This window comes from Salmo salar, chromosome ssa15, assembly GCF_905237065.1.
Source record: "Salmo salar chromosome ssa15, Ssal_v3.1, whole genome shotgun sequence".
Lineage (NCBI taxonomy): Eukaryota > Metazoa > Chordata > Actinopteri > Salmoniformes > Salmonidae > Salmo > Salmo salar.
This window is the reverse complement of record NC_059456.1, coordinates 55,908,493-55,931,849: the sequence shown is the minus strand read 5'-3', so window position 1 is coordinate 55,931,849 and position 23,357 is coordinate 55,908,493. Positions and strand designations below refer to the sequence as shown.

General features: G+C 42.0%; 1 protein-coding gene and 1 long non-coding RNA gene across 6 annotated transcripts in view; both read left to right on the top strand.

Annotated features, from left to right (window-relative positions):
* Positions 1 to 23,357, top strand: part of LOC106571761 (Golgi resident protein GCP60) — a 46,806-nt gene that overhangs the window by 13,429 nt on the left and 10,020 nt on the right. The gene's annotated exons all lie outside the window — the stretch shown is intronic.
* On the top strand, positions 11,239 to 15,339 carry LOC106571762 (uncharacterized). Of its 2 annotated transcripts, XR_001320998.2 has the most exons (4): positions 11,239 to 12,014; positions 12,394 to 12,475; positions 14,298 to 14,361; positions 14,529 to 15,339. It is a non-coding gene; the product is annotated as an uncharacterized lncRNA (long non-coding RNA). The 2 variants fall into 2 exon arrangements; XR_006759205.1 differs by lacking the exon at positions 14,298 to 14,361 and having other exon boundaries at positions 11,243 to 12,014.

Genomic DNA, 23,357 nt, shown 5'->3' with positions numbered 1-23,357 from the left:
CTGACACCGCGATTGCATAAAGGAGTTCTGTATCTATAATTCTTAATATAATTGTTATGTTTTTTGTGAACGTTTATCGTGAGTAATTTAGTAAATACACCGGAAGTTTGCGGTGGGTATGCTAGTTCTGAACATCACATGCAAAAAGCTGTTTTTTGATATAAATATGAACTTGATTGAACAAAACATGCATGTATTGTATAACATAATGTCCTAGGAGTGTCATCTGATGATCATCAAAGGTTAGTGCTGCATTTAGCTGTGGTTTTGGTTTTTGTGACATATATGCTTGCTTTGAAAATGGCTGTGATTATTTTTGGCAGGGTACTCTCTTGACATAATCTGTTTTGCTTTCGTTGTAAAGCCTTTTTGAAATTGGATAGTGTGGTTAGATTAACGAGAGTCTTGTCTTTAAAATGGTGTAAAATAGTCATATGTTTGAGAAATTGAAGTTATAGCATTTATGAGGTGTTTGTATTTCGCGCCACACGATTCCACTGGCTGTTGACTAGGTGGGACGCAAACGTCCCACCTTGCCCAGGGAGGTTAATGGAACAGTAGTCAATATAAAATAGTCCGGGTAGCCATTTGATTACCTGTTCAGGAGTCTTATGGCTTGGGGGTAAAAACTGTTTAGAAGCCTCTTTGTCCTAGACTTGGCACTCCGGTACCGCTTGCCATGCGGTAGTAGAGAAAAGTCTATGGCTGGGGTCTTTGACAATATTTAGGGCCTTCTTCGGACACCGCCTGGTGTCGAGGTCCTGAATAGCAGGCAGCTTAGCCCCAGTGATGTACTGAGCCGTACGCACTACCCTCTGTAGTGCCTTGCGGTCGGAGGTCGAGCAATTGCCGTACCAGGCAGTAATGCAACCAATCAGGATGCTCTCGATGTTGCAGCTGTAGAACCTTTTGAGGATCTCAGGACCAATGCCAAATCTTTTTAGTTTCCTGAGGGGGAATAGGCTTTTTGTCGTGCCCTCTTCACAACTGTATAGGTGTTTGGACCATTCTAGTTTGTTGGTGATGTCAACACCAAGGAACTTGAAGCTCTCAACCTGCTCCACTACAGCCCCGTCGATGAGAATGGGGACGTGCTTGGTCCTCCTTTTCCTGTAGTCCACAATCATCTCCTTAGTCTTGGTGATGTTGAGGGATAGGTTGTTATTCTGGCACCACCTTGCTCGGTCTCTGACCTCCTCCCTATAGGCTGTCTCGTGGTTGTCGACAGGAGGGGACTGAGCACGCACCCCTGGGGGTTTCCAGTGTTGAGGATCAGCGTGGCAGATGTGTTGCTACCTACCCTGACCACCTGGGGGTGGCCCGTCAGGAAGTCGAGGATTCAGTTGCAGAGGGAGGTGTTTAGTCCCAGGATCCTTAGCTTAGTGATGAGCTTTGAGGGTACTATGGTGTTGAACGCTAAGCTGTAGTCAATGAATAGCATTCTCACATAGATGTTCCTTTTGTCCAGGTGTGAAAGGGCAGTGTGGAGTGCAAGGGAGAAAGTATTGATGCTTTGCCTGTTTGACGGTTTGTCGCAGGGCATAGCAGGATTTCTTATAAGCTTCCGGGTTAGAGTCCCGCACCTTGAAAGCGGCACCTCTACCCTTTAGCTCAGTACGAATGTTGCCTGTAATCCATGGCTTCTGGTTGGGGTATGTACGTACAGTCACTGTGGGGACGAAGTCCTCGATGCACTTATTGTTAACCTGTTAGGGCTAGGGGGCAGTATTGACACGGCTGGATAAAAAACGTACCCGATTTAATCTGGTTACTACTCCTGCCCAGTAACTAGAATATGCATATAATTATTGGCTTTGGATAGAAAACACCCTAAAGTTTCTAAAACTGTTTGAATGGTGTCTGTGTATAACAGAACTCATATGGCAGGCCAAAACCTGAGAAGATTCCATGCAGGAAGTGGCCTGTCTGACAATTTCTTCCCCTTCTTGATTATCTCTATCCATTAGAGAGGATCTCTGCTGTTACGTGACACTTCCTACGGCTCCCATGGGCTCTCAGAAGGCGGCAAAAAGATGAATCGTGGCTTTGCAGGCTCTGGTTGAAAAAAAGTAGCGCGTTTGGGTAGTGGCTGGTTACAGTACTGTGAGACTCAGGCGCGTGCCCGCGTCGACCAACTGCTTTGTTTTCTTTCCTCTGTTTACCTAAACGCAGATTCCCGGTCGGAATATTATCGCTTTTTTTACGAGAAAAATGGTATAAAAATGGATTTTAAACAGCGGTGGACATGCTTCAAAGTACGGTAATGGAATATTTAGAATTTTTTTTGTCACGAATTGCGCCATGCTCGTGACTCTTATTTACATTTCGGATAGTGTCTTGAACGCACGAACAAAACGCCGCTATTTGGATATAACGATGGATTATTTTGGACCAAACCAACATTTGTTATTGAAGTAGCAGTCCTGGGAGTGCATTCTGACGAAGAATATCAAAGGTAATCAAACTTTTGTAATAGTAAATCGGTGTTTGGTCAGGGCTAAACTTAGTGGGTGTCTAAATGGCTAGCCGTGATGGCTGGGCTATCTACTCAGAATATTGCAAAATGTGCTTTCACCGAAAAGCTATTTTAAAATCGGACACCTCGATTGCACAAAGGAGTTCTGTATCTATAATTCTTAAAATAATTTATGTTTTTTGTGAACGTTTATCGTGAGTAATTTTAGTAAATTCACCGGAGGTATGCTAGTTCTGAACGTCACATGCTAATGTAAAAAGCTGGTTTTTGATATAAATATGAACTTGATTGAACAAAACATGCATGTATTGTATAACATAATGTCCTAGGTGTGTCATCTGATGAAGATCATCAAAGGTTAGTGCTGCATTTAGCGGTCTTCTGTGTTTTTGTGACATTATATGCTAGCTTGAAAAATGGGTGTCTGATTATTTCTGGCTGGGTACTTGCTGACAATCTAATGTTTTGCTTTCGTTGTAAAGCCTTTTTGAAATCGGACAGTGTGGTTAGATTAACGAGAGTCTTGTCTTTAAAATGGTGTAAAATAGTCATATGTTTGAGAAATTGAAGTAATAGCATTTCTAAGGTATTTGAAAATCGCGCCACGGGATTACACTGGCTGTTGCGTAGGTGGGACGATTTCGTCCCGCCTAGCCCAGAGGTTAAAGCCAGTGATTGATGTGGTGTACTCCTCAATGCCATCAGAAGAATCCCAGAACATTTTGCAGTCTGTGATAGCAAAACAGTCGTATAGTTTAGCATCTGCTTCATCTGACCACTTATTTTATAGACCGAGTCACTGCTGCTTCCTGCTTTAATTTTTCCTGTTTCCTGTTGGCTTATTTCCTTATACAGCTGACTGAGTACAGTCTTAGTGCCAGCATCTGTCTGGTGGTAAATAAACAGCCACGAAAAGTAAAGCTGAAAACTCTCTTGGTAAGTAGTGTGGCCTGCAATTTATCACAATATACTCTACTGTTTGGAAAAGTGTTGCATTAAGTGAGTAAGGAAATGGTTGCATATCCCAGAACCAATTTGTGTCTGTGAGCAGGGGTTGAGAGAGCTTTTTGTGCAGATGAGGGATATACATTTTTTTAAACATTATATATCTTATTTATTTATTTATTGTCCTATCATGATGGAACGGTCCCCAACCCAAAACCCTAGACACCCATCTGAACGACCCATACACTAATGCGAAGTCCTTATCTGTTTTATTGGCCTCCTGTAAGCTGCCTATATGCAGCCAAAACAGAAAGATAAATGCGGTCAGAGACGTACTAGAGCAGCACCGTCCCCTCAAGATTCTGAGCCTGCCTGGCAGGGTTGGTCCTCCAAATCAGAGCCCCCTGATGGGAGAGCATAATATACAAGGAAATTCTTACAGCTGCTAATGAGAACCTTGACGACCTTGTACCTAGCCGGTGGGGTACCCCCACCCAGGTAGTGGCAGTGCTGGCAACACTGGCTGCAGTAACCCATGGGGAGGGGGTCACACTCGGACAATCAGAGAGGGGGCATATTATTGTGGTCCTGGTGGCACAAAATCATCAAAGGTCTGACTGCACAGAGATGCTTGGGAAAATGGTCACAACGGGGACCAGTGTGTGTGTGTGTTTCAGGGGAATGGGGTGGATCTGATCTCCACCTAGGAATTGACGTTGGTTAATCAAATCTCAAATTTGTGCCAACTTTTGCTCAATCTTGCATGCTTTGTCAAACAGCTGTAACTGTAAATGCATTCATAAATCATGTCCTTTCTTGAGTTGGGCTCTGGGATGTAACAACCGTTGAGCATCCAAGCTTATGGTTGATTCTGGGGCAAAGGGGTTGTGTGTGTGTGTGTGTGTGTGTGTGTGTGTGTGTGTGTGTGTGTGTGTGTGTGTGTGTGTGTGTGTGTGTGTGTATCCCACATCTGTTGCATGGGGTGAAGGATGTTAGGGACAATATAGGAAGAATCTGAATTATTCTTTGCTAAAATAATTGCTTGACAAAATTGCAATGTAATGGCAATCCAGGTTATAGGTAACAATCCTTTGCACATTATTTTGCATATTAATTGTTAATGATGGCAATTAAGATACATATATACATACATACGTGTGTGTGTGTGTGTACATATATTTAAAGCAAATTGAGGTGAGCGCATTGGAAATCGTTTTAGCGGTTGATCTGCTTCTGTTCTGTGCTGTGCTCTTTTCGAAGGATGGGTCCTAGCCTCTCAGGGGGCCTAGGGATGTGGGGGGGAACTGGGGTGGTCTGCCGGTCACTGGGATGACAACCCAACTTGGGAAGGGGAGGGGCTTTAGCGTGTGGGATAGTGGAGAACAATTGGAGGGTTTCTTGGTAGCAAAGCAAATATCATGGTACAGCTATATGGACACTCAATCGCTATGGTACTTTTTAATGGTAAATTTACAGACATATTATTATAAATAGATTTTGTATCTCGTTATGTTAAATAGTGAAATGAGTATAGCCAGTTATAATTGTAATGGCTTAGCAGATGATAAGAAGACTATCACTATTTACCTGGCTCAAAGAGAATAAATATATATCTATTGTTTACAGGAAATTCATTCAACAATTTTAGATGAAGCTGTGTGGCAAATGTACTGTGGGGGTTTACTTCTCCCATGGGCAAAAAAACTCTATCACCCCTTTTAACTAACAGTAATTTTTATCCAAATGTGCAACTTGTCCAAATGATTTTAAATTATGTTATTGGACCATAAACATATGGCTCATTCACCTTTACGGACCAAGTAATGAAAATGTATATAATAAATGATCAACCCTGCAAGCAATACAAGACTATTATTATGGCGGGAGATTATAAGACTGTTTTAAATACCTCAATGGACCGTAAAGGTAATCTCACTGAAGACTCACCCTCATGCTCTTAAGGAAATCATGGATATATTGGAACTAGTGGATATTTGGAGGCTTAAATATCATGACCTAGTGAGATATACAGTTGAAGTCGGAAGTTTACGTACAGTTAGATTGGAGTCATTAAAACTCGTTTTTAAACCACTCCACACATTTCTGGTTAATAAACTATAGTTTTGGCAAGTCGGTTAGGACATCTACTTTGTGCATGACACGTCATTTTTCCAACAATTGTTTACAGACAGATTATTTCACTTATAATTCACTGTATCACTATTCCAGTGGGTCAGAAGTAAACAGCTTGGAAAAATCCCGAAAATGTCAAGGCTTTAGAAGCTTCTGATAATTGACATTTGAGTCAATTGGAGGTGTGCCTGTGGATGTATTTCAAGGCCTACATTCAAACTCGGTGTCTCTTTGCTTGACATCATGGGAAAATCAAATGAAATCAGCCAAGACCTCAAAAAAAATTGTAGACCTCCCACAAGTCTGGTTCATCCTTGGGAGCAATTTCCAAACGCCTGAAGGTACCACGTTCATCTGTACAAACAATAGTACGCAAGTATAAACACCATGGGACCACGCAGCTGTCATACCGCTCAGGAAGGAGACATGTTCTGTCTCCTAGAGATGAACGTACTTTGGTGCGAAAAGTGCAAATCAATCCCAGAACAGCAGCAAAGGTCCTTGTGAAGATGCTGGAATATGGGGGAAAATGCACCAAATTCTTTTTCAATCTTCAACATAGAAATGCTACCAAAAATACATTTCTGAAACTTGTTACAAGTGACGGAGTCACCTATGATTTACCAAGTGATATTTTGAAAGAGGAAGCAAAGTACTTTAAGCATATACATTTTTTTTGTCTTCTCTGCTAACCGATGCAAATTTTATAGGGTTTTCTATTAATAATGTAAAATTAACAGTCATGCAGAAAGACTAATGTGAAAATGAAGTTACAGAGGAGGAACTTTTTGATGCAATTAAAGTCTTTAAGTTCGGGGGAACTCCAGGGCTGGATGGCATTCCAGTTTGAGGTATACCAAACCTTTTTTCATATACTCAGGACCGTTATTACATAGGAGTGGTTAAAACATGATAAATGGTAGATTATCAGACACTCAACAAGATGGAGTTATTTCATTATTACTGAAATGGGATATAAGTGGGAAATATAAAGATGAAAAAATTGGAGGCCTCTTATACTTCAGTGTAGTGATGCAAAAATGACTAGCAAAATGTAGAGCTGGGGGGGGAATGGCCCTAGCCCTCACCCTCCGATCCAACAGGTCCCAGACGTGCTCAATAGAATTGAGATCCGGGCTCTTCGCTGGCCACGGCAGAACACTAACATTCCTGTCTTGCAGGAAATCAAGTGCAGAATGAGCAGTATGGCTGGTGGCATTGTCATGCTGGAGGGTCATGTCAGGATGAGCCTGCATGAAGGGTACCACGTGAGGTATGAGGATGTCTTCCCTGTAACGCACAGCATTGAGATTGTCCGCAATAGGCTGAGAGGGGATGGGCAGTCTGAGCACTGATGGAGGGATTGTGTTTCCTGGTGTAACTCGGGCAGTTGTTTCCATCCTGTACCTGTACCGCAGGTGTGATGTTTGAATGTTCTGATCCTGTGCAGGTGTTACACGTGGTCTGCCACTGCAAGGATGATCAGCTGTCCGTCCTGTCTCCCTGTAGCGCTGCCTTCGGCGTCTCACAGTACGGACATTACAATTTATTTGCCCTGGCCACATCTGCAGTCCTCATGCCTCCTTGCAGCATGCCCAAGGCACGTTCACACAGATGAGCAGGGAACTTGGGCATCTTTCTTTTGGTGTTTTTGAGTCAGTAGAAAGGCCTCTTTAGTGTCCCAAGTTTTCATAACTGTCACCTTAATTCCCTACCGTCTGTAAGCTGTTAGTGTCTTAACAACCGTTCCACAGGTGCCTGTTCATTAATTGTTTATGGTTCATTGAACAAGCATGGGAAACATTGTTTAAACCCTTTTATAATGAAGATCTGTGAATTTCTTTGGATTTTTACGAATTATCTTTGAAAGACAGGGTCCTGAAAAGGGATGTTTCTTTTTTTGCTGAGTTTACAACTTTTACATTACTATTACTATAATGGTCTGGTGGTGATGTGGATATTCTCAGTAAACATATCCCAAAATAAAGAAATTACCACTCTGACAAATTTTAATAGGAAGTCAGCAAAAATAGGTAAGATCTTGCTTCCATGAAAAGGCAAATACCTGTATTTGTTGAAAAATCCCCATGATTAGCTCTTTAGTGATATCCCAGTTTACCTATTTGCTTATGGTCTTGCCTACACCTAGAAAAAGTGTTTTAAATTATATGAGGAAATAAATATTCTGTTTGATTTGGAACAGCAAGCCAGACAATATTAAACAGGCCTTTTTATATAATAAATATGAATTTGGAGGGCAGAAATGATTAAATATTAAAGCATTAGACCTCACTAAAGGCTTCAGTCATACAAAAGTTATACTTAAATCTGAACTGGTTCTCTAGCAAATTAGTAAGAATGTCTCACCCTATGCTCAAGAAATACCTTTTTTGCTTTTCAGATTACACCATCTCACTTTCAGTTATTTGAAAAGGAAATCATCTGCTAACTATTGCCATTTTTAAAACAAGCCATAAAGTTGTTTGCAATTTGAATTTAATCCACCAGAAAAGACAGAACAAATAATACAGCAAATATTGTGGTTAAACTCAAATATACTAATAGATTTAAAAGAAAATATTTGTAAAAATATATATTTTTTTTAAAGTATAATCTTTGTAAATAATATCCTAAATATGATTGGTGGAGGTATGTCATACATGCAGCTTACAAAAACATGTGTGACTGACCTGCTCAAATCCGTGTTTGGATAAAAGTAGGCACTCAGAGCTACAACATGGTATATCATACACTGCATTTGAAGAACAATGGGAAAGAAATTCTGCTTTGAAAGTTGATGAACTTGTAAACTCACTTTTGAGAAAAGGGCCTTGGAATTTTTTGGTAGCTACTGGAGAGCTCTCCTTTCAACACCCATTCAGCATTGTTCACACCCTCTTAAGTCTTAGACCCACACATCTCTTTAAGGATTCACATGAGGTCATGTGCTAAACAGTGAGTAGTCAAGATTAAGACTAAAAGTGGTAGTAGCCTACCATAAGGAAAAATTCCAGGTAAACAAAGTGTCCAGATAAAAATATTTTATAAATATTAAATGACACTTACCCAGACTCACTTGTCTAAATTGATGGGTCATGTAAAAGAAATGCTATAACCCCCAGCCACATATTGCCAAGTGGATGGTTCTCTGCAGAAGGTGTAAACGGTACAGCCAAATGGTTACTTGCATAGTAGCAATATCAGAAATTGATAGTATCAATATAAATAAAACAAACAGTATGTACATTAACAATATCAATAACGGTAGTGATAGACGAGGTAGTTATATGCATACAATCAGGGGTAAAGTGGCTGAGCAGCAGGATAAAAAAAAAATGGCCACGTATGCCGTGTGTGTTAGGAGAGAGTCATGTGAATAGAGGCACTGCAGATAGTGCTGATGACTGGTCCGTCCAAACCACGCATGAACAAGGGAATCTATTCGGAGAGCCTGTTTCTGTCCTGCCCTTGACTTTGGTGCAGGGCATGTGATGTTCTTAGCCTTTTCGTCACAAAACTCTTCTCAAAAACATATGTTTCTGGCTGTGTCCAGTCCAGGTGGTGCTTGTACAGGCAGACCATCAATGGATGGAAGGATGTCAGTCTTGCGCAGCTTAAACCTGATCCCGACTGAGTCCGAACGCTCCTTGGCGGCAACACCACCAGGCTCCAGAGCATCGACTCTGTAAAACAGGAAATAACATTCCAACCCTGCACAACCTCAATTCACCTCCAAAGTGTAGATAAGATTAACCTCCTATATAATGCAATGAAAATGATTTTCACCTGAAGTGCTGGTACTGCTTGAACTGTGGCAGCGGTCTGAAGTACGGAGTCAGGTGTTGTTGTCAAACAGGTTTCCACCAGCACCGTACCATCCTCCAGTCCAACCAGCTGTGGGATGTTGACCCCTGTCACAGTGCTGTCCTTCAACACCAGCAATCTCAGACAAAGTGTTCACTCTGGTCTTTCTGAATCGCTGCTAGATGAGGCCGAGGCACCAATCGGGGGCACACTTGGTGTGGTGAAGAGATTGTGCATGTAGTTGATGACTGCGGTTCTGCCTTTGCTGGATGACATGCCTTCATCAATCAAGTAGTTTACTTGTTGTGGTATTCCTTCACAGCAGACACCAAACAAGCCACACTTGCAAGGAGTTAAAAAGTAGATGGGTCCTGGCTGTATAGGGTCAGGAGGATAGTGCACCTGCAAACAAAAGGACATTAAGATAAATTACAATTAATTGTCTCACCCCTGTCAGTCTGTCTTAGGGTCAGAAGGAACCACAAAAGAACATTTGAGAAGTTAATGAAAAGAAAATGTAATGTAAAATATTTTTTTAATGCGTTATCATCAGGTAAGTTTCACTTTCTTACAAATGTGCAGAGCAGCAGCACTGCATACAGAAACATCTTGGAAACTGGAAGTTAAAATAACGCACAGTCCGACTACACGTACCTCTTAAATACAGAAATGTGAGATCATTCGTAGTCCCAATCATGTTGGAGGCCAATTAAGTAATCAAAACGTGTTTATGCTTTACATACCAAGTGTTGTCATCGATTCCTTGTAGAGACGCGACACTGCTGCTTTTGTCACATGTTTGTGTCCTGGGTGTCAAGTGTTTGTCCTGGGTGGCGTCCTGGTAATACTATTGCATTATCCTTGGCGTAGTTGTTGAAGTTCACCACTCGCTGCAAGTCCTCATGCTTCAGGTGTAGCTTGGGCCAGCTCTCTTTTTGATGGGGCATTAGGCCATTCTCCTTGTATGACTGGTGGAGAGTCAGGCGTGTTCTACTGATGCTGAAAGACAAATTCCAGATACTAATATTTTGGCATTATTATACCATAGATAGCCAGGTGTGTGATGGTGACTACGGCGAACTTGATGGGTCATGTAATCATCTGGTGAAGTGTTTTGTTTTGACATGCTAGCTAAACAATGAACCATAATCCTAATCCATAGAGTAAAAGGGTAAACCGAGTTTGTTTCTAGTAATCTCTCCTCCAGGCTTCTTCTTTTTCTTTGGACTTTATATGGCAGTTGGCAACCAACTTGAAGGTGCGTTACCACTACCAACTCGACTGGAGTGTGGACCTCTGTTCATTGAACAATCACCCACGTGGGTATATGCTCCTAAAAACCAATGAGTAGATGGTGAGAGGCGGGACTTGCAGCGTGTCAAGCATCACAAATAGAACCAAGTTCTATTTTAGCGCCTGGTTACGCAGACGCTCGTGAGCAATGTGGGTGCAATGATTGAATAATATGTATGTGTAAATGTATTTTGCAATGCTCGCGTACAAGCTGTAACGTGAAAAAGGCAAGGGGTCTGAATACTTTCTGAATGCACTGTGTATATACTGTACTGTATTTTAGTCAATGCCACTCAGACATTGCTCATCCTTTATATTTATATATGAATTCCTTTCTTTTACTTTTAGATTAATGTGTGTTGTTCGATACTACTGCACTTTTGGAGCTAGGAACAGAAGCATTTTGATTGGCTGGGCCTGGCTCCCAAGTCTGTGGGTCAATGCCAACCCATGGCTGCGCCCCTGCCCAGTCATGGGAAATCCGTGGATTAGGGCCTAATGAATTTATTTCAGTTGACTGATTTCTTAATATGAGCTGTAACTCAGCAAAATCTTTGAAATTGTTGCATTTAAAATATATATATATATATATAAGTTTCGTTCAAATCAAAAAGGGGTGTTGTCAAAATGTGATTGAAATCAAATAGAACAACCTTTGAGACACGGACAGTCTAAGACCATCGACAAGCAGTGTGTAGTTTCCAGAGGTCAGCCTTTGGAGATCCTTCTGGGCCTTAGTGACTTGACTTTTACTGCTTAATTATAGGCTGACTTACTGCTTAATTATAGGCTGACTGCCTTCCAATCTTCATAATTAAATGCACTTGGCTTCACATCAAAAGAAAGTCCCTCTGTTTCCTTTGAAGGGCCATTGAACGTAGACCACATAAACATTTCATAGCCAAAAGATAAGCATGGAAATCTGAGCCAATGCCATTACCATCGCTTCCGATATACACCTTTAAAACAGAAATCTGAAGGTTGTGGGTGACCCTGTTCCGCCCCACTTCTTGTGTCGTGTTTTCACTTTGAACAAAACAAGGGGGTTGAGTTCTGAGCCTCCTTGGGCTGGCCTTCTGGGCTAGGTGTGTCTTTGCGCTAATCCCGCCTACTCAAATGACCCTGCTGCCCCAGAGCTGGAGAGGAAATGAAAGTCATTAGCAACCTAACGCTTCAGCCGCCAGAAACAAAGAGCAGACGAAGCCAACAAGCATCATTCTCTGTTCTTGGATCAGAATCAACTTGATCCCAAAGGGGAAAAAGAAGCGAGAGACTGCTCATGACGAATCCATAAACCGGGTAAACTTTAACAAGTGGAAGAGTGACCGACATGGCTCCCATTCTCATGGACTGGTAACATTAGGTAAGTGTTGGGTTGCGTGTTTAGCCTGCTAGTTATGTTAGCTGCTAACCTTAGTGTGTTCAATGTTCAAGCTAGCTAAGACGACTTAGCTAGCTAGCTTAGCTAACATATTTGGTATTGACTGTTTTGTACTCAAAGGAATCTAACAATAGCATCATGTAGCTGCACTGCATAAACCCCACAAGATGCTCAATGCCTTTATTTCAACTAGCTAACGTTAGCTAGCTGAAGCTAGGTATGCAGATTGTTGACATAGTGTTTTGTTTGTAGATAACGCTAGCTAGGTGGTAGACAGCATTTCCGGAACCGGACCAATCCCCAAAAAGTATCTAGCTATAAAATTTGGTACAGTAACATCACACGAACATGTATTTCTCAGGGAGATACTGGTGAACATGGTCTGATTTCAAGGGAACCTGAGACTACAAGTTGTGGTTGTGAAAACTCCAACACTGAAAGAGGTAAGAAATGTATGCAATTTCTGTTATGCTTTGACTCAATAATTATTTTGTTAGTTATTGACCAAAATAGTTTGTTTGCCTGTTCAGCACATTCCCTGCCTATATACAGCGTTGATTCCTACCTAGAATTAACCCAACTGAATGAATACCCATCATGGCCAGTAAAGTAAACAATGGCTCATTTGCATGACATATTGGTGGACTATGGGCAATGAAGTCATAGGATGGTACAGTAGCATGACACATCTTACATGGTTATTGCATGACGTCACATTCTATGTGCAGTGTATTCAGAAAGCATTCAGACCCCTTGACTTTTTCCACATTTTGTTACGTTACAGACTTATTCTAAAATGGATTCAATAGTTTTTTTTAATCATGATACTACACAGAATACCCCATTTAATTTATTACAAATAAAGATGCCTTATTTACTTAAGTATTCAGACCTTTTGCTATGAGACTAGAAATTGAGCTCAGGTGCATCCTGTTTCCATTGATCATCCTTGAGCTGTTTCTACAACTTGATTGGTGTCTGCCTGTGCTAAATTAAATTGATTGGACATTAATTGGAAATGCAAACACCTGTCTATTAGGTCCCACAGTTGGCAATGCATTTCAGAGCAAAAACCAAGCCATGAGGTCGAAGGAATTGTCCACAGAGCTCTGAGACAGGATTTTGTCAAGGCACAGATTTGGGGATGGGTACCAAAAAATGTCTGCAGCATTGAAAGTCCAAGAACACAGTGGCCTCCATTGTTCTTAAATGGAAGAAGTTTGGAGCCACCAAGACTCTTCCTAGAGCTGGCCGCCCAGCCAAACTGTGCAATCGAGGAAGGGCCTTGGTCAGGGAGGTGACCAAGAAGCCGATGGTCACTCTGATAGAGCTCCATGATCGGAGAAACTTCCAGATGAACAACCATCGCTGCAGCACTCCACCAATCAGGCCTTTTAATGGTAGAGTGGGCAAACAGAAGCCACTCCTCAGTAAAAGGCACATGACAGCCCTCTTGGAGTTTGCCAAAAGGCACCTAAAGGACTTTCAGACCATTTAGAAACAAGATTCTCTGGTCTGATGAAACCAAGATTGAATTATTTGACCTGAATGCCTAGCGTCACGTCTAGAGGAAACCTGGCCCCATCCCTACAGTGAACCATAGTGGTGGCAGCATCATGCTGTGGGGGTGTATTTCAGTGGCAGGGACTGGGAAACTAGTTAGAGGTGTACCTACCAACAGGACAACCACCCTAAGCACACAGCCAAGACAACGCAGGAGTGTCTTCAGGACAAGTCTCTGAACGTCCTTGAGTGGCCCAGCCAGAGCCCAGACTTGAACCCGATTGAACATCTCTGGAGAGACCTGGGGGAAAAAAGCTGTGCAGCAACACTCCCCATCCAATCTGACATAGCTTGAGAGGATCTGCAGAGAAGAATGGGAGAAACTCCCCGAATACAGGTGTGCCAAGCTCGTAGCGTAATGCCCAAGAACACTCAAGGCTGTAGTCGCTCCAAAAGTGCTTTAGCAAAGTACTGTGTAAAGGGTCTGAATACTTATGTATTTGTAAAAATGTGATTTCAATTTATGTCTAAGATATTTGCCAAAATTGATTTTAAAAAAACCCTGTTTTTGCTTTCGCATTATAGGATATTGTGTGTAGATTGAGGGGGGAAAATGATTTAAATCATTTTAGAATAATGCTGTAATGTAACAAAATCAAGGGGTCTGAATACTTTCCGAGTGCTCTCTGTATGTAAAGGACACTGTTGTGACAGACCAGGTAGTAATGTAAGCCCCCCCCCCCCCCTCCCATTTATCTGTAGTCAACACAGCATTGATGGTGATTCACAATCCTGGAGAGCATTGAAGTGGTTGAATTCATAAATGGTGTGTACGTTCTCGCTATAATGTGCTCATGTTCCATAAATATTATGTGATCAAAATCACCTTTTTTTTGGTATATGCGCAGTATGCAGTCTGATGTATACAGGAATTGAAATTGCAATGTATTGACGTAAAAATGTATTTTCCCAATGTCAACCTATAATGCACAGGATAGTTTGGACCTGTTGGATGGAAGAAACCAAGTCAACCATAGATGATGACGAACATCCTAACCCTTCAGCTACACTACATGCATCACCATCAAAAGTATCCATGCGACGTTCTATCTGGTACACCAGAAACCAACCAAATCAACTTAGTCTCATTATTTCAATTCACAAGATAGAATGCACGTCAGCCATTGAAAATGTAACCTCTGTAGTAGGCCCGTTAGGATGCATTGCGGTCTTACCGGCTCTGATGACCTAGTAGGTGTTGAAAGGTGGGAACCAGGAGCAGCACATAGCTTTGTGGTCTGGAGGTGTGGGACCTGGCAAAAGGGTTTTAATTCCAAACTGCTGTGTGTGTGGTTGGCACTGGCCTCACGAGAGGCTGTGGCACCATGTAGGCTTTGTACCTGGGAGCTGATAGATGGTGTATTCAGACTCCTTGACTTTTTCCACATTTTGTTACGTTACAGCCTTATTATAAAATTGATTAAATCGTTTTTTTCCCCCCCTCGTCAGTCTACACACACTACCCCATAATGACAAATCAAACACAGGTTTTTAGAAATGTTTGCAAATACATAAGTATTCAGACCCTTTACTCATTACTTTGTTGAAGCACATTTGGTAGAGATTCCAGCCTTGAGGCTTTGGTATGATGCTACAAGCTTGGCATACCTGTATTTGGAGAGTATCTCGCATTCTTCTCTGCAGATCCTTTCAAGGTCTGTCAGGTTGGATGGGGAGTGTTGCGGCCCAGCTATTTTCAGGTCTCTCCAGAGATGTTCGATCGGGTTCAAGTCTGGGCTCTGGCTGGGCCACTCAAGGGCATTCAGAGACTTGTCCTGAAGCCACTCATGCATTGTCTTGGATGTGTGCTTAGGGTCACTGTCCTGTTGGAAGGTGAACCTTCACCCCAGTCTGATAACCTGCTCCAGAGGGCTCAGGACTTCATCAATGATCTCTCTGTACTTTGCTCCGTTCATTGTTCCCTCAACCCTGACTAGTTTCTCAGTCTCTTCCGCTGAAAAATATCCCCACAGCATAATGCTGCAACCACCATGCTTCTCCGTTGGGATGGTGGCAGGTTTCCTCCAGGCATGACGCTTGGTATTCAGACCAAAAGGTGCCTTTTGGCAAACTCCAAGCGGACTGTCGTGCCTTTTACTGAGGAGTGGCTTCCATCTGGCCACTCTACCATAAAAGCCTGATTGGTGGAGTGCTGCAGAGATGGTTGTCCCATCTCCACAGATGAACCATCGGCTTCTTGGTCACCTCCCTGACCAAGGCCCTTCTCCCCCGATTGCTCAGTTTGGCCAGGCAGCTCTAGGAAGAGTTTTGGTGGTTCCAAACTTCTTCCATTTAACCTCTCTGGGCTAGGTGGGACGTTTGCGTCCCACCCTAGTCAACAGCCAGTGGAATCCCATGGCGCAAAATACAAATACCTCAAAAATGCTATAACTTCAATTACTCAAAAATATGACTATTTTACACCATTTTAAAGACAAGAATCTCGTTAATCTAACCTTTGATCGTCATCAGATGACACTCCTAGGACATTATGTTATACAATACATGCATGTTTTGTTCAATCAAGTTCATATATCAATAAACAGCTTTTTACATTAGCATGTGACGTTCAGAACTAGCATTCCCACCGAACACTTCCGGTGAAATTACTAAATTACTCACGATAAACGTTCACAAAAAAACATAACAATTATTTTAAGAATTATAGATACAGAACTCCGTTATGCAATCGCGGTGTCCGATTTTTAAAATAGCCTTTCGGTGAAAGCACATTTTGCAATATTTTGAGTAGATGGCCCGCCATCACAGGCTAGCTATTTTGACACCCACCAAGTTTGGTACTCACCAAACTCAGATTTACTATAAGAAAATTGGATTACCTTTGCTGTTCTTCGTCAGAATGCACTCCCAGGACTTCTACTTCAACAACAAATGTTGGTTTGGTTCCAAATAATCCATAGTTATATCCAAATAGCGGCGTTTTGTTCGTGCATTCAAGACACTATCCGAAGGGTGACGCGCCGGCGCATATCGTGACAAAAAAATTCCAAATATTTCATTACCGTACTTCGAAGCATGTCAAACGCTGTTTAAAATCAATTTTTATGCAATTTTTCTTTTAAAATAGCGATAATATTCCGACCGGGTGACGTCCTTTTCGTTCAGACTCATTGTAAAATGGACTCTTCACGTGCATGCGCACGCCCGTCTCATTGTTCTCAGATCGACCACTTACCAAATGCGCTACTGTTTTTCAGCCAATAATTGCAGAGTCATCATTCAACGTTCTGGCGCCTTCTGAGAGCCTATGGGAGCCTTAGAAAGTGTCACGTTACAGCAGAGATCCTCTGTTTTGGATAGAGATGACAAAGAAGGCCAAGAAATGGTCAGAGGGCGCTTCCTGTTTGGAATCTTCTCAGGTTTTGGCCTGCCATATGAGTTCTGTTATCCGGCCGTGCAAATACTGCCCCCTATCCCCAACGGGTTAAGAATGATGGAGGCCACTGTGTTCTTGGACTTTCAGTGTTGCTGAAAGGTGGAATTCAATCAAGTTGTATAAACATCTCAAGGATGATCAATGGAAACAGGATGCACCTGAGCTCAATTTCAAGTCTCATAGCAAAGGGTCTGAATACTTATGGGTAGGTTCTAATTTTCGGAGTAAATAACTCACGGACAATAGAGAAGCTTAACCAAGTTTAATTCTATCCAAAGGGTTGATACAGCTGGATTCAGACAATTGACATTTCACACAAGCACTGATATTTAACCCTTTCTCCTAGGCTGAGTCTCCTCCTCCACAACTGAACAGCCAATTCATCTGTTACTAGACAGAACCTTAGTGATATCTGTTCTGCCTCATCTAACCTGACCTCTACCCCAAAGTTCTCACTCCTCCCCAACTCAAGGCTGTCATGGTTATTGATAACAGAGACTGTCTCTCTCCTCCCATAGGATCCCTGATGGCAAACAATAACATATCCTGACATAATGTAAACTTTATACATTCCCCCCCTCTCCTTAGGTTCTAAGATCTCCACCTGTCTCCCCTACACATTCCAAAGCCATCTGACTCCTACAGATAACCATTAACTTCTGATATAACAACCATTCTCTATCATCCCTCAGATACTATAGTATTACTTCTGATCTATCATGTCTCTAGTATAGCAATGTTCAAAGTTTACCCAGAATCCACATTTATATAAGTTGGGTATTTTTGTAAAAATAAAATTGAAAGATTACTACAAACCTGTTTTCGCTTTGTCGTTATGGGGTATTGTTTGTAGATTGAGGATTTGTATTTATTTAATCCATTTTAGAATTAGGCTGTAACGTAATAATGTGGAGAAAGTCAAGGGGTCTTAATACTTTTTAGATGCATTGTATGTCCTGCCTTGTATGTGTGTGTTTATTTAAGTTCTTCAAGTGTTCAGTTGTCATGTAATTGTCCCAATTTTGGGTGGAAGAGTCACTTTTACCTTAAGTTTAATTGTGAATTACAGTTGAAGTCGGAAGTTTACATACACTTAGGTTGGAGTCATTAAAACTCGTTTCTCAACCACTCCACAAATGTCTTGTAAACAAACTATAGTTTTGGCAAGTCGGTTAGGACATCTACTTTGCATGACACAAGTCATTTTTCCAAAAATTGTTTACAGACAGATTATTTCACTTATAATTCACTGTATCACAATTCCAGTGGGTCAGAAGTTTACATACACTTGACTGTGCCTTTAAACAGCTTGGAAAATTCCATAAAATTGTCATGGCTTTAGAAGCTTTTGATAGGCTAATTGGCATCATTTCAGTCAATTGGAGGTGTACCTGTGGATGCATTTCAATGCCTACCTTCAAACTCAGTGCCTCTTTGTTTGACATCATGAGAAAATCAAAAGAAATCAGCCAAGACCTCAGAAAAAAAATACGTAGACCTCCACAAGTCTGGTTCATTCTTGGGAGCAATTTACAAATGCCTGAAGGTACCAGGTTCATCAGTAAAAACAATAGTACGCAAGTATAAACAACCATCGGACCACGCAGCCGTCATAGCGCTCAGGAAGGAGATGCGTTCTGTCTCCTAGAGATGGACATACTTTGGTGCAAAAAGTGCAAATCAATCCCAGAACAACAGCAAAGGACCTTGTGAAGATGCTGGAGGAAACAGGTACCAAAGTAGCTATATCCACAGTAAAGCGAGTCCTATATCGACATAACCTGAAAGGCCGCTCAGCAAGGAAGAAGCCACTGCTCTAAAACTGCCATAAAAAAGCCAGACTACTGTTTGCAACTGTACATGGCGACAAAGATTGTACTTTTTGGAGAAATGTCCTCTGGTCTGATGAAACAAATTGAGCTGTTTGGCCATAATGACCATCCTTATGTTTGGTGGAAAAAGGGGGAGGCTTGCAAGCCGAAGAACACCATCCCAACCGTGACGCACGGGGGTGGCAGCATCATGTTGCGGGGGTGCTTTGCTGCAGGAGGGACTGGTGCACAAAATAGATGGCATCATGAGGTAGAAAAATTATGTGTATATATTGAAGCAACATCTCAAGACATCAGTCAGGAAGTTAAAGCTTGGTCGCAAATGGGTCTTCCAAATGGACAATGACCCCAAGCATACTTCCAAAGTTGTGACAGAATGGCTTAAGGACAACCAAGTCAAGGTATTGGAGTGGCCATCACAAAGCCCTGACCTCAATCCTATAGAACATTTGAGCAGAACTGGAAAAGGCGTGTGTGAGCAAGGCCTACAAACCTGACTCAGTTACTCCAGCTCTGTCAGGAGGAATGGGCCAAAATGCACCCAACTTATTGGGAAAGCTTGTGGAAGGCTACCTAAATCGTTTGACGCAGGTTAAACAATTTAAAGGCAATGCTACCAAATACTAATTGAGTGTATGTAAACTTCTGACTCACTGGGAATGTGATGAAAAAATAAAAGCTGAAATAAATCGTTCTCTCTACTATAATTCTGAGATTTCCCATTCTTAAAATAGTGGTGATCCTAACTAACCTAAGACAGGGAATTTTAACAAGGATTAAATGTCAAGAATTGTGAAACTGAGTTTAAATGTATTTGGCTAAGATGTATGTAATCTTCTGATATCAACTGTGTGTGGATTTTTACATGAGTCAAGTCTTATCATGCAGCAAGTAGTCCCAATCATCCGTGGATCTGTTACTACAGCAGTGTTAATGCTGATGCGAGAGAAAAAAATCACAACACTGAAGTTATTAGCGCTACTGTCAATGGCCTTTCCAAGTTTTCATAGTATTGATTCTAACTCGGTGTAATTGTATATTCATTTCAGTTTCATCAGGAAAAGGTAAAATACTTGTAATGAGCGTAATGGCTGCCATTCTGTATCAACAAAAGTTTCCTACCAAGCCCCTTGCACTGATGTTCCTGGAGAAACTCTTGCCTGGTTGGTAGTGGTACAGAATGGCAGACACTGTATACACACCACTGTATCCTGTGCACATGCCAAATAAACATTTGATTTTTTATTACATAAATGGATAACTCAGGACCCTGTCTTTCAAAGATCATTTGTATAAATCCAAATAATGTCGTCATCATTATAAAGGGTTTAAACGCTGTTTCCCATGCTTGTTCAATGAACCATAAACAATTAATGAACATGCACCTGTGGAACAGTCGTTAAGACACTAACAGCTTACAGATGGTAGGCAATTAAGGTCACAGTTATGAAAACTTGGCTCACTAAAGAGGCCTTTCTACTGACACTGAAAAACACCTAAAGAAAGATGCCCAAGTTCCCTGCTCATCTGTGTGAACGTGCCTTAGGCATGCTGCAAGGAGGCATGAGGACTGAAGATGTGGCCAGGGCAATAAATTGCAATGTCTGTACTGTGAGACGCCTAAGACGGCGCTACAGGGAGACAGGACGGACAGCTAATCATCCTCGCAGTGGCAGACCACGTGTAACACCTGCACACGATCGGTACATCCGAACATCACACCTGCGGGACAGGTACAGGATGGCAACAACAACTGCTTGAGTTACACCAGGAACGCACAATCCCTCCATCAGTGCTCAGACTGTCCGAAATAATAGGCTGAGAAAGGCTGGACTGAGGGCTTGAAGGCCTGTTGTAAGGCAGGTCCTCACCAGACATCACCGGCAACAACGTCGTCTATGGGCACAAACCCACCGTCGCTGGACCAGACACGACTGGAAAAAAGTGCTCTTCACTGACGAGTTGCGGTTTTGTCTCGCCAAGGGTGATGGTCGGATTCGCGTTTATCGTCGAAGAAATGAGCGTTACACCGAGGCCTGTACTCTGGAGTGGGATCGATTTGGAGGTGGAGGGTCCGTCATGGTCTGGGGCGGTGTGTCACAGCATCATCGGCCTGAGCTTGTTGTCATTGCAGGCAATCTCAACGCTGTGCGTTACAGGGAAGACATCCTCTTCCCTCATGTGGTACCCTTCCTGCAGGTTTATCCTGATATGACCCTCCAGCATGACAATGCCACCAGCCATACTGCTCATTCTGTGCTTGATTTCCTGCAAGACAGGAATGTCAGTGTTCTGCCATAGCCAGCGAAGAGCCCGGATCTCAATCCCATTGAGCACGTCTGGGACCTGTTGGATCAGAGGGTGAGGGCTAGGGCTATTTCCCCCCCCCCGGAGTTTATATGTAGTGTTGTTCTCTTACCAGTGTAAGAATCTAATGTACCATCCTATGACTTCATGGCCCATAGTCCACCAATATGTCATGCAGATGAGCCATTGTTTACTTGACTGACTACGCTGGATAATTATTTTAAGTCCGTTAAGAACAAATTCTTAATTACAATGAAGGCCTTCCCCGGCCAAACCCTAACCCGGACAACGCTGGGCCAATTGTGCACCACCCTATGGGACTCCCAATCACGGCCGGTTCTGGTGGGTAGTTCACACTAGGTAGGAATCAATGCTGTTTATAGACAGGCAATGTGCTGAACAGGCAAACATTGCTAACTATTTTGGTATTTTACCAACAAAATAATTATTGAATCCCAAAACATAACAGAAAATGCAAATACAGCATTTCTTACCTTGGTCTATTACCAACAAAATAATTATTGATTCACAAAGTAAAATAGATGTATACAGCAATTCTTCAGTGTTGGGGTTTGCACAACCACAACTTGCACAGTCTTCCGTTCCCTTGAAATCAGACTGTCTCCACCAGTATCTCCCTGAGAAATTTAGTATTTTGTGTTTATTAATGATCCCCATTTAGCTGCTGACAATGCAGCTGCTACTCTTCCTGAGGTCCAGCAACATTAATAGTTATATACAGTTAAAATTATGACATTACGTTTCGTAACACTTTACCCAATACATTTAGTGTGTTCCCTCAGGCCACTACTCCACTATCACATATTTACAATACAACATCCATGTGTACGTGTGTGTCTGTTTTGTCTGTACAGTCCCCACTGTTCAATATGGTATATTTGTAATGTTTTTTTAAGTCCTGTTCTACTGCTTGCATCAGTTACCTGATGTGGAAAAGAGTTCAATGTAGTACTGTGCACCTCCCATAATCTGTTGTTGACTTGAGGATTTTTAAGAAATCTTTGGCATGTTTTGTGGGCTATGCATGGTTGTCCGAGCTGTGTGCTAGTAATTTAAACAGACACCTCAAAGTATTCAGCATGTCAACATTTCTTACAAAAATAAGTAATGATGAAGTCAGTCTCCTCAAATTTGAGCCATGAGAATGGCTCAAATGCATATTATTGTTAGTGTACTTTTAAGGGCCAGCCATGCTGCCCTGTTCTGAGCCAATTGTATTTTTCCGAGGTCCCTCTTTGTGGCACCTGACCACATGACTGAACAGTAGTCCAGGTGCGACAAAACTACAGCCTGTAGGACCTGCCTTGTTGATAGTGTTGTTAAGGCGGCAGAGCTTTATTTTGGAAAGACTTCTCCCCATCTTAGCTACTGTTGTATCAACATGTTTTGGCCATGACCGTTTACAATCCAGGGTTACTCCAAGCATTTTAGCCACCTCAACTTGCCCAATTTCCACATTTTTATTTATTACAAGATTCAGTTGCGGTTCAGGGTTTAGTGAATCATTTGTCCCAACTACAATGCTTTTAGTTTTTGAAATGTTCAGGAATTTATTCCTTGCCACCATTCTGAAACTGCAGCTCTTTAAGTGTTGCAGTGACTTCACTCGCTGTAGTAGCTGACGTGTAGTGTTGCATCATCCTCATACATAGGCACACTGGCTTTACTCAAGGCCAGTTAAATTTCATTAGTAAAATTGATAAAAGTAAGGGCTTAGGCAGCTGCCCTGGGGAATTGCTGATTCTACCTGGATTATGTTGGAAAGTCTTCCATTAAAGAACACCCTTCTGTTTGACAGGTAATGCTTTATCCACAACATAGCAGGGGGTCTAAAGCCATGACACATACATTTTTCCATCAGCAGACTGTGATCAATAATGTCAAAAGCCGCAAATAAAAAACAACACAGCTCCCACAATCTTTTTAGCATGAATTTCTCAGCCAATCATCAGTCATTTGTGTAAGTGCTGCGCTTGTTGAATGTCCTTCCCTACAAGCGTGCTGAAAGTCTGTCAATTTGTATACTGTAAAATAGCATTGTGTCTGGTCATGTTTTTTGCCCCCAAAAGTTTACTAAGGGTTAGTAATAGGTTGATTGGTTGGCTATTTGAGCCAGTAAAGGGGGCTTCACTGTTCTTGGGCAGCAGAATTACTTTTGCTTCCCTCCAGGCCTGAGGGCTCAGACTTTCTAGTAGGCTTAGATTG